We start from the raw sequence: 12,980 nt of genomic DNA, 5'->3' as shown, positions 1-12,980 counted from the left end.
TATAACAGGGTCAGGGGATCAGGTACCATCTACTGGGTAGATGGCAGGATGCAGCAGCTGAGAGTTTACACAAGTCCATTGGTTTGGTGCAACTGGCCTCAACCAAAAATTAGAAATAAACATCAAAATAAATACCTTGCTGTCTGGCGCTAAATATACACAGGATACGTCTAGCGCACACACAAAAACAAAAAATACTAGAAGTTTTTTCCATGCACAGCTCACTGGATTTAAAGAGCAAGTTTCCTCAGAGACTCCATAGTCTCTCCATTTCCCTCAAGCAGTATGAGAGAGAAATGATCAGGCTGACAGCCTTTTTAACTAGAAATGAGCGGTTTCAGTTCCCTGAGAACCAAACCCCCCGAACTTTGCGATCCGAGCCGGGATCCAAGCCTAGCTCGGGTTTTCCCACCCGCCTCTGATCGGCACCATCTTCACTCTGGCATTGGAGAGTGTAGGGGTGCCCTGTCTGCTGTATAAGTCCTGGGGTGCCCTGTCTGCTGCATAAGTCCTGGGGTGCCCGGTCTGCTCTATCAGTCCAGGGGTGTCCTGTCTGCTGTATAAGTCCTGGGGTGCCCTGTCTGCTACATAAGTCCAGGGGTGCCCTGTCTGCTCTATCAGTCCAGGGGTGCCCAGTCTGCTGTATAAGTCCTGCAGTGCCCTGTCTGCTATATAAGTCCAGGGGTGCCCTGTCTGCTGTACAAGTCTATGGTTGCACTGTCTGTTCCATTAGTCCTGGGGTGCCCTGTCTGCTGTATAAGTCCTGGGGGGCCTGTTTGCTGTATCAGTCCAGGGGTGCCCTGCCTGCTATATAAGTTAAGGGGTGCCCTGTCTGCTACATAAGTCCAGGGGTGCCCTGTCTGCTCTATCAGTCCAGGGGTGTCCTGTCTGCTACATAAGTCCAGGGGTGCCCTGTCTGCTCTATCAGTTTAGTGGTGCCCAGTCTGCTGTATAAGTCCTGCAGTGCCCTGTCTGCTATATAAGTCCAGGGGTGCCCTGTCTGCTGTACAAGTCTATGGTTGCCCAGTCTGTTCCATTAGTCCTGGGGTGCCCTGTCTGCTGCATAAGTCCTGGGGGGCCTGTTTGCTGTATCAGTCCAGGGGTGTCCTGTCTGCTGTATAAGTCCTGGGGTGCCCTGTCTGCTACATAAGTCCAGGGGTGCCCTGTCTGCTCTATCAGTCCAGGGGTGCCCAGTCTGCTGTATAAGTCCTGCAGTGCCCTGTCTGCTATATAAGTCCAGGGGTGCCCTGTCTGCTGTACAAGTCTATGGTTGCCCTGTCTGTTCCATTAGTCCTGGGGTGCCCTGTCTGCTGTATAAGTCCTGGGGGGGCTGTTTGCTGTATCAGTCCAGGGGTGCCCTGCCTGCTGTATAAGTTCAGGGGTGCCGTGCCTGCTGTATAAGTCAAGGGGTTCCCTGTCTGCTGTATATGTCCAGGGGTGCCCTGGCTGCTGTATATGTCCAGGGGTACCCTGTCTGCTGTATAAGTCCAGGGGTGCCCTGTCTGCTGTATAAGTCCAGGGGTGCCCTGTCTGATGTATCAGCCAGGGGTGCCCTGTCTGCTGTATCAGTCCAGGGGTGCTCTGCCTGCTGTATCGGAAAAAGGGATGCTTTGTCTGCTGTATCTGAAAGCGGTGATATATCTGTCCATCCAGAGGCTCTGCCTTAATGTAATTCTAAAATAATAAAAGCTAAAAACAAAAAGCCTAAAATTGGGGTGTGGCTTGGCCGCTACGGGAGATGGCAGCATTTGTAGGCTGCTCTGGCTAATGCTGACTTTATACCCTCCTGGTCACTTCTCCTGGCCTTTCTCACCACTCTCTGACCTGCTGTGGCCTTTCTGAGTCCCCTGGGCTAGCTGGGTGAATGCCACGGAATCAGAGAGCACCCACTGGAGCTCCCGTGGATTGCGGCCTTCCCGCAACCCCCAGGTAGGGACCTCGATTCCTGTTTGACTGCCACCTGAGGCCCCTGGACTCACGGCCAGCTGCATTCCTCCTTCCTCCTGTGTCTGGCCTTGACCTGAATGCTTCAGTGGGACCTGCTGGACCTCAGTTAATGCCTCCACTCTGCTGCCTTCCCTGGGGTCCAGTGGCACTGGACTCTGCTGCTCTGCTGAGAGGCTTGCGAGTGCTGCAGGACGTCCGGCGGTCATCTTGCCTATCCCTCGTGTTGCTCTGCTAACTGCCATATCCCATTCCAGGAAGCCCCTGACGAGTTCTGGACTACAGGTACAGGGTTTGGTGGTTACTCCCTCTCACTGGGCTACTGACACTCCAGTTACAATGGGGAATGCAATGACAAGCTAACAGCAGCAGTGTAGTGTGCCATTTATTCCTTTCTATTAGCCCTGCTGAGTGCTTCATTTTTCTGTGTGTAAGCCCATATTCCCCCATCAACTACTTGGCCAGCCTCAGATTTTTGTGCTATATCTGTCAGGGGATCCCCAATCCCCCCTTTTGTGATCCCTATACAGACACCCATGGACACAGGCTTCCCCCTGGTGGTGGGATGTGATACCACTAGATCTACAGTAGTGGAATGCTGCTCTCCATGAAGAAGTGATTGTGCTTGGCTTTTCATACTGATAATCCATGCTTTGATATGCGGATGCTGTCTAACTCCTGGACGTACTCCGTCAATCGTCCCACAAGGCATTGCCTCTTTTTGAAATGATGTAGCTAAGTCACGTAGAGGGGACCATGTACTATGGCAGTGCTCTAGCTGTGTCTAGTCGTTAAAATAATTTCCATGATGACAGCCTGTTTTACCTGCTGTATTTGCCTCATGCTGACATGCCATAGCTCTAAAAATTCTGACAACACTCCGGCAAAGCCTTCCAAAACTGCAGCTTTCCATACCCTATTTGGAACACCCATCTGTGATTCTGTCTCCTTGGCCCCCTCTTCACCATCCCTAGATTCCGACTCCATGGAAGGTGACGCGACTTCACAAGTCTCTCTACTCAATCTGGTGGTCCTATTAAAGACTCCACCGATATACAGGCTATAGTTTCTCACCTGCATTCCCTTCCAACCCGCCAAGATATTCAAAATTGATCTACAGTCCATGGAGTAACAGATCCAAGATTCCATCCAAGTTCGTATTACCATCTTGCAAAGTGGTCTCACTGTGGTTGCGGATTGGGTGGTTGCACTGGAGGATTGTAGGGTGGTGGCAGACACCTTGTCTCACATCAATCTCGGTCATTGATCGATATGAAACACCGACTGAAGGATATTGACAACAGAGGGAGGAAAAATAATCTGAGGATTAAAGTTTTGCCGGAAGATGTCCCCCCCCCCCCCCAAGGTATTGTGGATGCTCTGACCAAAATATTTAACAAACCTCTGGAAGCTGATTCGGATTCACAGATCGTATTTCATAGGGCGCACAGAGCCCTTCGCCCCAAAGGAGCTCCTGCAGAACGTCCACATGATGTAATTTGCCAGCTTCATTATTTCCAAGTAAAGGAAGAAATCTTGAAAAAGTCACAAGTCACTGACATAGAGTCAAGTCACAAGTCACTGACATAGACCAGGACCTCTCTTGGGCCACATTACAACAATGATGGCTTTTACGCCCTCTCACCGAGGAACTTAACAAATGGAACTAAAGGTTTCATTGGGAGTTTCCTATAAGTATCCAGGTGACCCATGAGGAGGTTTTCTATGTACTTCAAGATCATGAGGACATTCCTAAATTCTGCCCAGCTTTAGGGCTTCCTTCTGTTAAGCTTACAAATTGGATGGACCCATTGGAGCAAGCTACACCGTCTCAGCCCGGTAAACAATCATGGCGCATGATTAGACACCAAATCTACACTGACTTTCCTGGAGACTCTGCAGAAGTTACTTGATTCTATACTTTCCTGCATCTTTTACTATATTTTATTAGACACTGTTATTTACCGATTTTCAATTTTCGTATGTTACCGATCAGTTTCAGTGGGGGTCATTTCGAGTTTATCGCTAGCTGCCGTTGTTCACAGTGCAGTGATCAGGCTAAAAAATGGCATTTTTGCGCATGCGTATGCACCGCAATGCGCACGCGCAACGTACGGGTACAACGGCCTTTGTGGTTTTGCACAGGTTCTAGCGACGTTTTCATTCACACTGGCGGCCGCTAGAAGATTGACAGGAAAGGGGCGTTTCTGGGTGTCAACTGACCGTTTTCAGGGAGTGCTCAGAAAAACACAGGCGTGCCAGGGAAAATGCAAGCGTGGCTGGGCGAACACTGGGCGGGTGTGTGACGTCAAAAGCCAACCCTCCAACGTTAGAATCAATGCACACGAAGATTAAGTTTAGGGCTGGTACTGTTTTGCACAAAATGTTTTTGCAGGTGCTCTGCTGCTCAGGCTTTCGCACTTCGGCAAAGCGAAAATACACTACCTAGTGGGCGGCGACAATGTGTTTGCATGGCTGCTAATAACTGCTAGCGAGCGAACAACTCGCTAGCATAGTCTCTCCGGTAAGCTGAGAATGTAATGTCTTCAGTTATTCACTAATTTGCTGTGAAGTTCTCTGTTATGACCATATGTCAATTAGTCTCTAATGACTCTTACTAGGCCTTTGTTTATTTGTTTACCTGTATTTGATTTAAGCTGATTATTCACTTTGCTCATTTATTTAGGCTACAATGTCATATACACTAGTACCCTTACACCCACTCTCTGTTGTATATTTATTGTCATGAAAGGGTTGTTTTGCAGAGAAGCAAAAGAGGGACTGTTTTTGTGTCTCTCTGGGGCACACTTAGTTTAAATAGACTGATAGATAAGTTTGTGAAAGTATAAACAATGTATATGCAAAGATAAAACTTAACTTTTAATTTTATAAACAGACGAAAACAATGATAAAAATGTTGCTGTGTATGTCAGCAAAATTGATTAAGACAAGTATTAAATACAAATACAAATAAGAAGATATGTTACTCACTGGGTATACCGTAGGTGGCAGAAGATTTGTCTGCACACCCACTGGATATTAAGCGAGTGTTAATGTTCGACGTTTGTCAAAAGCGAAAATATAGAAATTCTTGTTATCTCCATCCACTTATGAATAGATATACACCTGTATATTCATAAGAGAGATTCAAGATGAACCGGCTTTTGTGAATCCGGACTCCTGGTGGACTAGTCAGCTTAGGTAAGTATGCTGCAATAATCGCTGGTGGTGGATTTTACTGATCGGCAGAAGGTAAGTTCCTTAATACTACAGTACCCAGTATTCCCAGAGGGTCACCCTTTCTGGTACTAACCAGGCCCAATGCTGCTTGGCTTCCAAGATCAGACGAGATCGGGCATGTCCAGCATTGTATGACTGTAGAAAGTCAGGTAAGTGCCTATCTGCTGGGGGGAGGGCTGCTGCTGCTTGAGCTAATTAGGACAAATTAATCTGATAGATAATGCCAAATATTGCCCAAGAGGCAGCTTGAAAGAGAGACACCACAATATAGATGAGTGAAATGGGTGCAAAATGATTTGTTTCTCTCGTGGGAAATCCCCCATAAAGGAATTCAGATAAGAACAAATACCAAATTTCCCACAAAGAAATTGGGGTATGGCATTAAACAGAATGGTATGTCCTCATTGCTGAATTATATCTTGTGATTGAAGGTGCTGTAAGGATTCACCCTTATGTCAATTTCCAAAAGATATCAACGCAGTAATATAACCTGAGTAAATGATCAGGAAATGTCAAAGTTGCAAATATGTTCTCAAAATAATACAGAAATAATATATGCTGAAACATGCAATATCACAAAGAATGCAGCACAAAAAGCTGCCTAAACTACTCTGTCTGCTGAAAAAAAAAATGTATTGCAGTGATCAGAGAAATAGATTGCTGAATGAATTGTGAAAATAATGGCTCATATAGTAACATGAAAATTCACATAGAACCCAGCACATGAGCTGCCTTGGCAGCTGTCTGTCTGTTATAGAAAAATACAATTGTATTTAAATAATCATCACAATGATGAATTACTAAATAAATGTGAACAAGCTCCTCCCAGCGAAACGTGCGTCACTTCCGGTCCGGCACCCGACTTCCGGGACCTCCGTAACGGAGCTCCGACGGGCGGACTCCCCTCCAGCACACACAGCAAGTATAGCATCGCTCTCTGTAGCTAGCATCAGCCCTCTGGTTAAGGTCTCAATCCCCTTGTGCCCAGTGCCGCTACAGGGGAGAAGTCTCATTACTCTGTGCATGCTGCACAGATGGGACTGTTTCCATAGTAACCAGTTTTGCTGACTGACGTTTTTCCTGGTTATTGCATACACACACTGGGCATTTACCCAGTGCAGGGAAACTATTCATTAGCCTGCTATTTGTGCATCTAAGCCTTTATTACTAGTGTCAGAGCTACCAGTTCAGTCAGTCAATTCAGTGTATTACACACATCCTTGCAGCAGGAGAGCTTTGCTTTTGCAATACTATTGCCAGTATTTATTCATATACATTCTGTCTTTACAAATTGTTACAATTGTTTAAATACAGCTGTTTAAATAAGCTATTCCTTAATAGACAGATAGCTGCTTTTGCAGCTTGTGTGCTGGAGTCTGTGTATTTTCATTGTGCTATTTGAGTCAGCGTATGGTATCTCTGCAACTTACTTAGTAATTCATCATTGTGATGATTATTTAAATACAATTGTATTTTTCTATAACAGACAGACAGCTGCCAAGGCAGCTCATGTGCTGGATTCTATGTGAATTTTCATGTTACTATATGAGCCATTATTTTCACAATTCATTCAGCAATCTATTTCTCTGATCACTGCAATACATTTTTTTTTTCCAGCAGACAGAGTAGTTTAGGCAGCTTTTTGTGCTGCATACTTTGTGAAATTGCATGTTTCAGCATATATTATTTCTGTATTATTTTGAGAACATATTTGCAACTTTGACATTTCCTGATCATTTACTCAGGTTATATTACTGCGTTGATATCTTTTGGAAATTGACATAAGGGTGAATCCTTACAGCACCTTCAATCACAAGATATAATTCAGCAATGAGGACATACCATTCTGTTTAATGCCATACCACAATTTCTTTGTGGGAAATTTGGTATTTGTTCTTATCTGAATTCCTTTATGGGGGATTTCCCACGAGAGAAACAAATCATTTTGCACCCATTTCACTCATCTATATTGTGGTGTCTCTCTTTCAAGCTGCCTCTTGGGCAATATTTGGCGTTATCTATCAGATTAATTTGTCCTAATTAGCTCAAGCAGCAGCAGCCCTCCCCCCAGCAGATAGGCACTTACCTGACTTTCTACAGTCATACCATGCTGGACATGCCCGATCTCGTCTGATCTTGGAAGCCAAGCAGCATTGGGCCTGGTTAGTACCAGAAAGGGTGACCCTCTAGGAATACTGGGTACTGTAGTATTAAGGAACTTACCTTTTGCCGATCAGTAAAATCCACCACCAGCGATTTTTGCAGCATACTTACCTAAGCTGACTAGTCCACCAGGAGTCCGGATTCACAAAAGCCGGTTCATCTTGAATCTCTCTTATGAATATACAGGTGTATATCTATTCATAAGTGGATGGAGATAACAAGAATTTCTATATTTTCGCTTTTGACAAACGTCGAACATTAACACTCGCTTAATATCCAGTGGGTGTGCAGACAAATCTTCTGCCACCTACGGTATACCCAGTGAGTAACATATCTTCTTATTTGTATTTGTATTTAATACTTGTCTTAATCAATTTTGCTGACATACACAGCAACATTTTTATCATTGTTTTCGTCTGTTTATAAAATTAAAAGTTAAGTTTTATCTTTGCATATACATTGTTTATACTTTCACAAACTTATCTATCAGTCTATTTAAACTAAGTGTGCCCCAGAGAGACACAAAAACAGTCCCTCTTTTGCTTCTCTGCAAAACAACCCTTTCATAGTTTGATCTGAACTAATGTCTGGGAGCACCACCAACCCAGTTCTACCCTAAAAGCCCTAAAGGCAAAGTCGGTAGCTTTATGTTGGTCACCATTCTTGTCATTTTTGCCTCATTTGATATACAAATTGTATGACATTTGTCAAATTTTTATACAATCTGGTCCAGTGCAGATCCCAAAACCCCCCACCCATTACTGTATATTTATTGTCCATAGGATACTTACTAAACCCCATGGCTTTCAGTGCAGAGTATTTTTGTTTTAAATTTTCTTTATTTCGGATACTTTACTTGTTGACACATCCTAGGATTGATACTACTATAATGATTTCCTGCTCCTTGTGGCATGCTTATGTCTGTGTGTATTTGTTTCCCTATTTTTACCCTCCTGTGCCCCCCCCCCTCCTCTCCTCCAAGGTGCCCCCTCCCTTTCTCAGGTGAGAATTGACTGCTCTAGCTGTGTGATCATTGTTGATACTAGTTGGCTATTTGTAATGCTGTTAGCATCCTCCACTCAGGCTAACTTAAAATTACTTTCTTACAATGTGAAAGGCCTCAATGTTCCGGAGAAACATTCTTGCTTGCTGCATACATTACATATGGATAGCGCTCATGTGGTGTTTTTACAAGAAACACATTTAAGGAAAGGTGCCTCTCCGGGTTTACGTTCAAGACAGGTTTTTTAAATAATTCTACTGGGGTAAAAGCAAGGGGTGTCTGTTTGCCAAACACGTTAGGCTAACTGATATATCTGAGACCCAAATTGGGGATGGGAGAGGGGTTATGCTTAAATGCACTATTGCTCAGCAAATATTTACTTTTATTAATCTCTTCCTCCCTAACCATGGCCAATCTCGCTTTCTTAAAGAGTCTCTTGAGTCAATAGAGCAAAGTAGCGAAGGGATTCTTGTTTTCCTTGGAGACTTTAATTGGGCTCTCGAACCTTTATTAGACTCCACTGCCGGTTCTCCCAGAAACTCATTACGGGAGACCAGATGGTTTAGACTGATTTTACAGGACTTCCAATTAATTGACACCTGGCGCCTGCTCCACCCTGCAGACAGGGAATTCACATTTTACTCATCTCCACATAACTCCTATTCTCGGATAGATTATTTCCGTGTGAGTCACACACATCTCAATCTGTTAGCAGATGCAACCATTGGTCAGATTGTTGGGTTGGATCATGCTCCCATCACACTTACCCTATTACTTCTCCGTCACCCCCCCTGTCAAGCATTGGCAATGGTGATTCAATGAGCAATTACTCCGCAACCCGGACTGCCATGCCCAATTAGAGAAGGCTAGCGATGACTATATTGCCACTAATACAACCACTTATGTATCTCCTGATAAGCTCTGGGAGGCATATAAATGTGTTCTCAGAGGCAAATGTATTCAGTTGGGTTAATTTCTTAAAAAGCAGAAAGCCGAATGTAGATTTGCTCTCCTTTCTAAAATTAAGGTGTTGGAATTAACGCATAAACAGATGTTATCCTTCGACACACTTATTGAACTGCAAAAGGCAAGGGACTCACTTAATAGCCTGCTTGATGATGGTACACGTCATGCATTTCATTGTTGCCATCATAAGTATTATAGGTGGGGGAACAAACCTGGAAAGGTATGAGCTAGAGCTCTTAGAGCACAATGGGCACTCACCTACAGCCCTAATATTAAAGATTTGAAGGATACCACTGTTGTAACAGACAGGGATATTGCAAGGGTTTTCTATACCTATTATACAGAAATGTATAATATGACTTTGACACATTCAACGTTTGACGTTGCTGCACACAGGGAAGCAACTTGTAGTTTCACAACAGCTGGAGAGCCACAGGTTGGCCAGGACTGACCTAGACCCTTGTCTCTTGTTTGTTTTCTTACTGTGGCATTCCCATTTACGTGGCACCCATCTCATATAAAATATTTAGGAATCTTAATCCCTACCTCTTTTAACACAACTGTTAACTTAAATCATGTACTTCTTTAAAAAAAATTAAAACAAGAGATAGTGCAGTGGCTCACACAGAAATTTTCATGGTTAGGACGTAAAGTGAAAATAAACATACTTCCCAGATTGCTATACTTATTCCAGACTATTCCCTTGAAATTGCCGGCCAAATATTTATCTGAAACACATAAAACAATCAGTCATTTTGTTTCGGGTGGATGTAAGCCTAGATTTAAGCATTGTGACCTATTTTGGCGCAAACCTCAGGGTGGACAACAACTGCCTATGATACATGCTTACTATCAGGCCACATAGGATCATGGATTGGTCCTGACCGGGTTTGACAAAGCCACAATGGGTGGATTTGGAAAACTTTTAGACAAGATTACACCTGTGAGCTGTTCCATGGCTCTCAAAAATACCCCAGTCCTCACATCTGACAGTAGGTCCTACTTTATTGCTCTGGAAAAAGCTGTGGTATCAATCAGGAATTTCCTTCGCAACATCCCCACTTTTGCCTATGTTAGATACTATAACCCAGATTTTCCTCGGGGTATTTTGGGTAACATGGCCTCAAACTGGAGAAAAGCAGGGTTATATAGACTGTATGAATTTACAGCAAATGGTGTGCTTAAACCCTTCTCTGTGATTAGTGGTACCGAAATTACACTAAAGAGAGATTATTGGTTTTACCTTCAGATTTGTTCCTTTATATCTTCTTGTAGAGGACTTTCCAACTTTCTTAGGGACCTAACACCATTTGAAATGATGTGCTCTCACTCTGAGGAACTCACACATAATATTTCAGGGATTTATAAAATCTTGTTACAAAGCTCTTTTTCAGCCCACCCGGCAGTTCTCGATGCATGGAATTTTGATCTCAACTCTTGTGGAATTACAATAAATTGGGATAAGGCTACAATTTCAAGTTTCTGCACAGTGTTCTACGAGCCTTGAGGTTATCGAAACTCAGTATAAGCTGCTGACTAGATGTATAGGTGCCCCACTTTACTGCATACATTTTATCCATCTGTATCCCCCCTGTGCTGGCCTTGTGGCACGGATAGAGGTACCCTAATTCATAGTGGGTGGGATTGTCCGTTAATAATTCCCTTCTGGACTAAAATTATCGACTTGTCGACCAAGATATTAGGCTACTGGAGATCTGTGATGCCAACTACGATCTGGGAATGGTGCCAACGGGTAGACTTTTATATGTATATTAGGTGATTCATCGCGACCTACGGGTGCTCTTCACACCGTCGTTAGGGGCTACGCCCCGTTGACCCCTGCACGCCTTTGAACATACGCAGGCCGGTAGATAACAGAACCAGAAATGCAGGGCAGTATAGAGGGCATACAGAAATGGGTTCCGGTTGAGAAAAGGTAGACAGGTGTAGGGGGGGAGAAAGGAAATGTACAGAAAAACGCTGTGCGATGGGTAAAGGATAGGGAGAGGCAGGGTGGTAGGGAGAGGATAAAAGAGAGGGAAGGTGTTAGACAGAAAACAGCGTTGCAAGAGGCTGCGACCTGTTAACCCCTGCACGGGCTTCAGCTGTGCTATAATTGTTATTATATGGAGTATTACCTTCACAAAAGTTTATGCTATTGGGTAAATATTGCAAGGGGGAAGGGCATGCAATTGTCATGGGGACGTAGCCCTTTGTGAGGGCGTGAAGAGTGGCCGCAGGGCACAATGAATAACATAGTGTAGTATATACTGCTAGTGTATGTAGCACAGCTTATACACACAGTGGCCACAGGTATCAGAGCCGCATATACACACAATGGCCACAGGTAACGGAGCCGCGTATCCACACAGTGGCCAGAGGTAGCAGGCCAGCTTATACACACAATACTCACAGGTAGCAGAGCCGCTTATACACACAGCGCCCACAGGTAACAGAGACGCTTATACACACAGTGCCCACAGGTAGCAGAGCCGCTTATACACACAGTGCCCACAGGTAATAGAGACGTTTATACACAACGTGGCCACAGGTAGCAAAGCAGTTTATATAGACAATGACCACAGGTAGCAGTGTTGCTTATACACACAATGGCCCCCGGTAGCAGTGCCACTTCTACACACAATTCCCATACGTAACAGAGGCACTTATACACACAGTGGCCACAGCTAGCTGAGCCGCTTATACATACAATGGCCACAGGCACTTATACACACAATGGCCACTTTTAGCAGCACCGCTTATACACACAATGGCCACTGGTAGCAGTGTCACTTATACACACAATGGTCACAGGTATCAGCACCACTTAAACACACAATGGCGACAGGTAGCAGTGTCATTTATACACACAATGGCCACTGGTAGCAGAGCCACGTATACACACAGTGCCCACAGGTAGCAGCGCCACTTATACACAATGGCCACAGGTAGCAGTGTCGCTTAGACACATAATGGCCACAGTATTACTTTTTTAATTAATCCAATGTCCACTGGTGGCATCTATACTCACAGAAGTTCAGTGTGTGTGTGGGGTGTTTGGAGAGGGGGTGGGTTCAGTGAGGTGGAGGTGCCTATCCGTGCCGCTGATCACCCTGATTCAGGGAATCACTTGTAGCGGCTGCGGATGGTGTCCGAGGTGCTACGTGTGGTGGAGGTGTGGGTGCGGGAGGGGGTCCAGAGGTGTTGTGGGTGGTGGAGGGGTGGGTGCAGTGGCACGGATGACGGAAAGGGTGCAGAGGTGCTGTGGGTGGGGGAGGGGTAGGTGTGGAGGGGGCGTGGAGGGGGTGAGGGTGGGGGAGGTGTGGGTGTGGAAGGGGAGTGTAGATGCTGTTGGTGGCGGAGGGGTGGGTGCGGGGGGCTGTGGATGAAGGAGGGGTCTGGAGGTGGTGTGCGTGGGGGAGGGGCAATGTAGTGGGAGTGTGTTTGGGGAGGTGGGGATGCAGGGGTGTGTGGTTGGGTTCTAGAAGTGCTGCGGGTGGAGGAGGAGTGGCTGCAGGGGAGCCGTGGATGGGGTCCGGAGGTGCTGTAGGAGATGGTCCAGAGGTGCTGCGGGTGGGGGAGGTGTGGTAGGTCCACGAATGGGGGAAGGTGTCTATAGATGATGTGGGTGGGGGAGGGGGCCGAGGGGCTGGGGGAGTGGCGG

General features: G+C 45.3%; 2 pseudogenes; one reads left to right on the top strand and one right to left on the bottom strand.

Annotated features, from left to right (window-relative positions):
• Positions 1-5,208: 5,208 nt before the first annotated feature.
• LOC134970430 (5S ribosomal RNA) lies at positions 5,209-5,327 on the bottom strand (annotated as a pseudogene).
• A 1,949-nt stretch (positions 5,328-7,276) lies between these two features.
• Positions 7,277-7,395, top strand: LOC134971272 (5S ribosomal RNA; annotated as a pseudogene).
• The last annotated feature ends 5,585 nt before the right edge of the window (positions 7,396-12,980 follow it).

The sequence above is a fragment of the Pseudophryne corroboree genome, chromosome 11 (assembly GCF_028390025.1).
Source record: "Pseudophryne corroboree isolate aPseCor3 chromosome 11, aPseCor3.hap2, whole genome shotgun sequence".
In the NCBI taxonomy this organism is placed as follows: domain Eukaryota; kingdom Metazoa; phylum Chordata; class Amphibia; order Anura; family Myobatrachidae; genus Pseudophryne; species Pseudophryne corroboree.
Note: the sequence above shows the minus strand (reverse complement) of the source record. Positions and strands in the feature narration are given on the sequence as shown.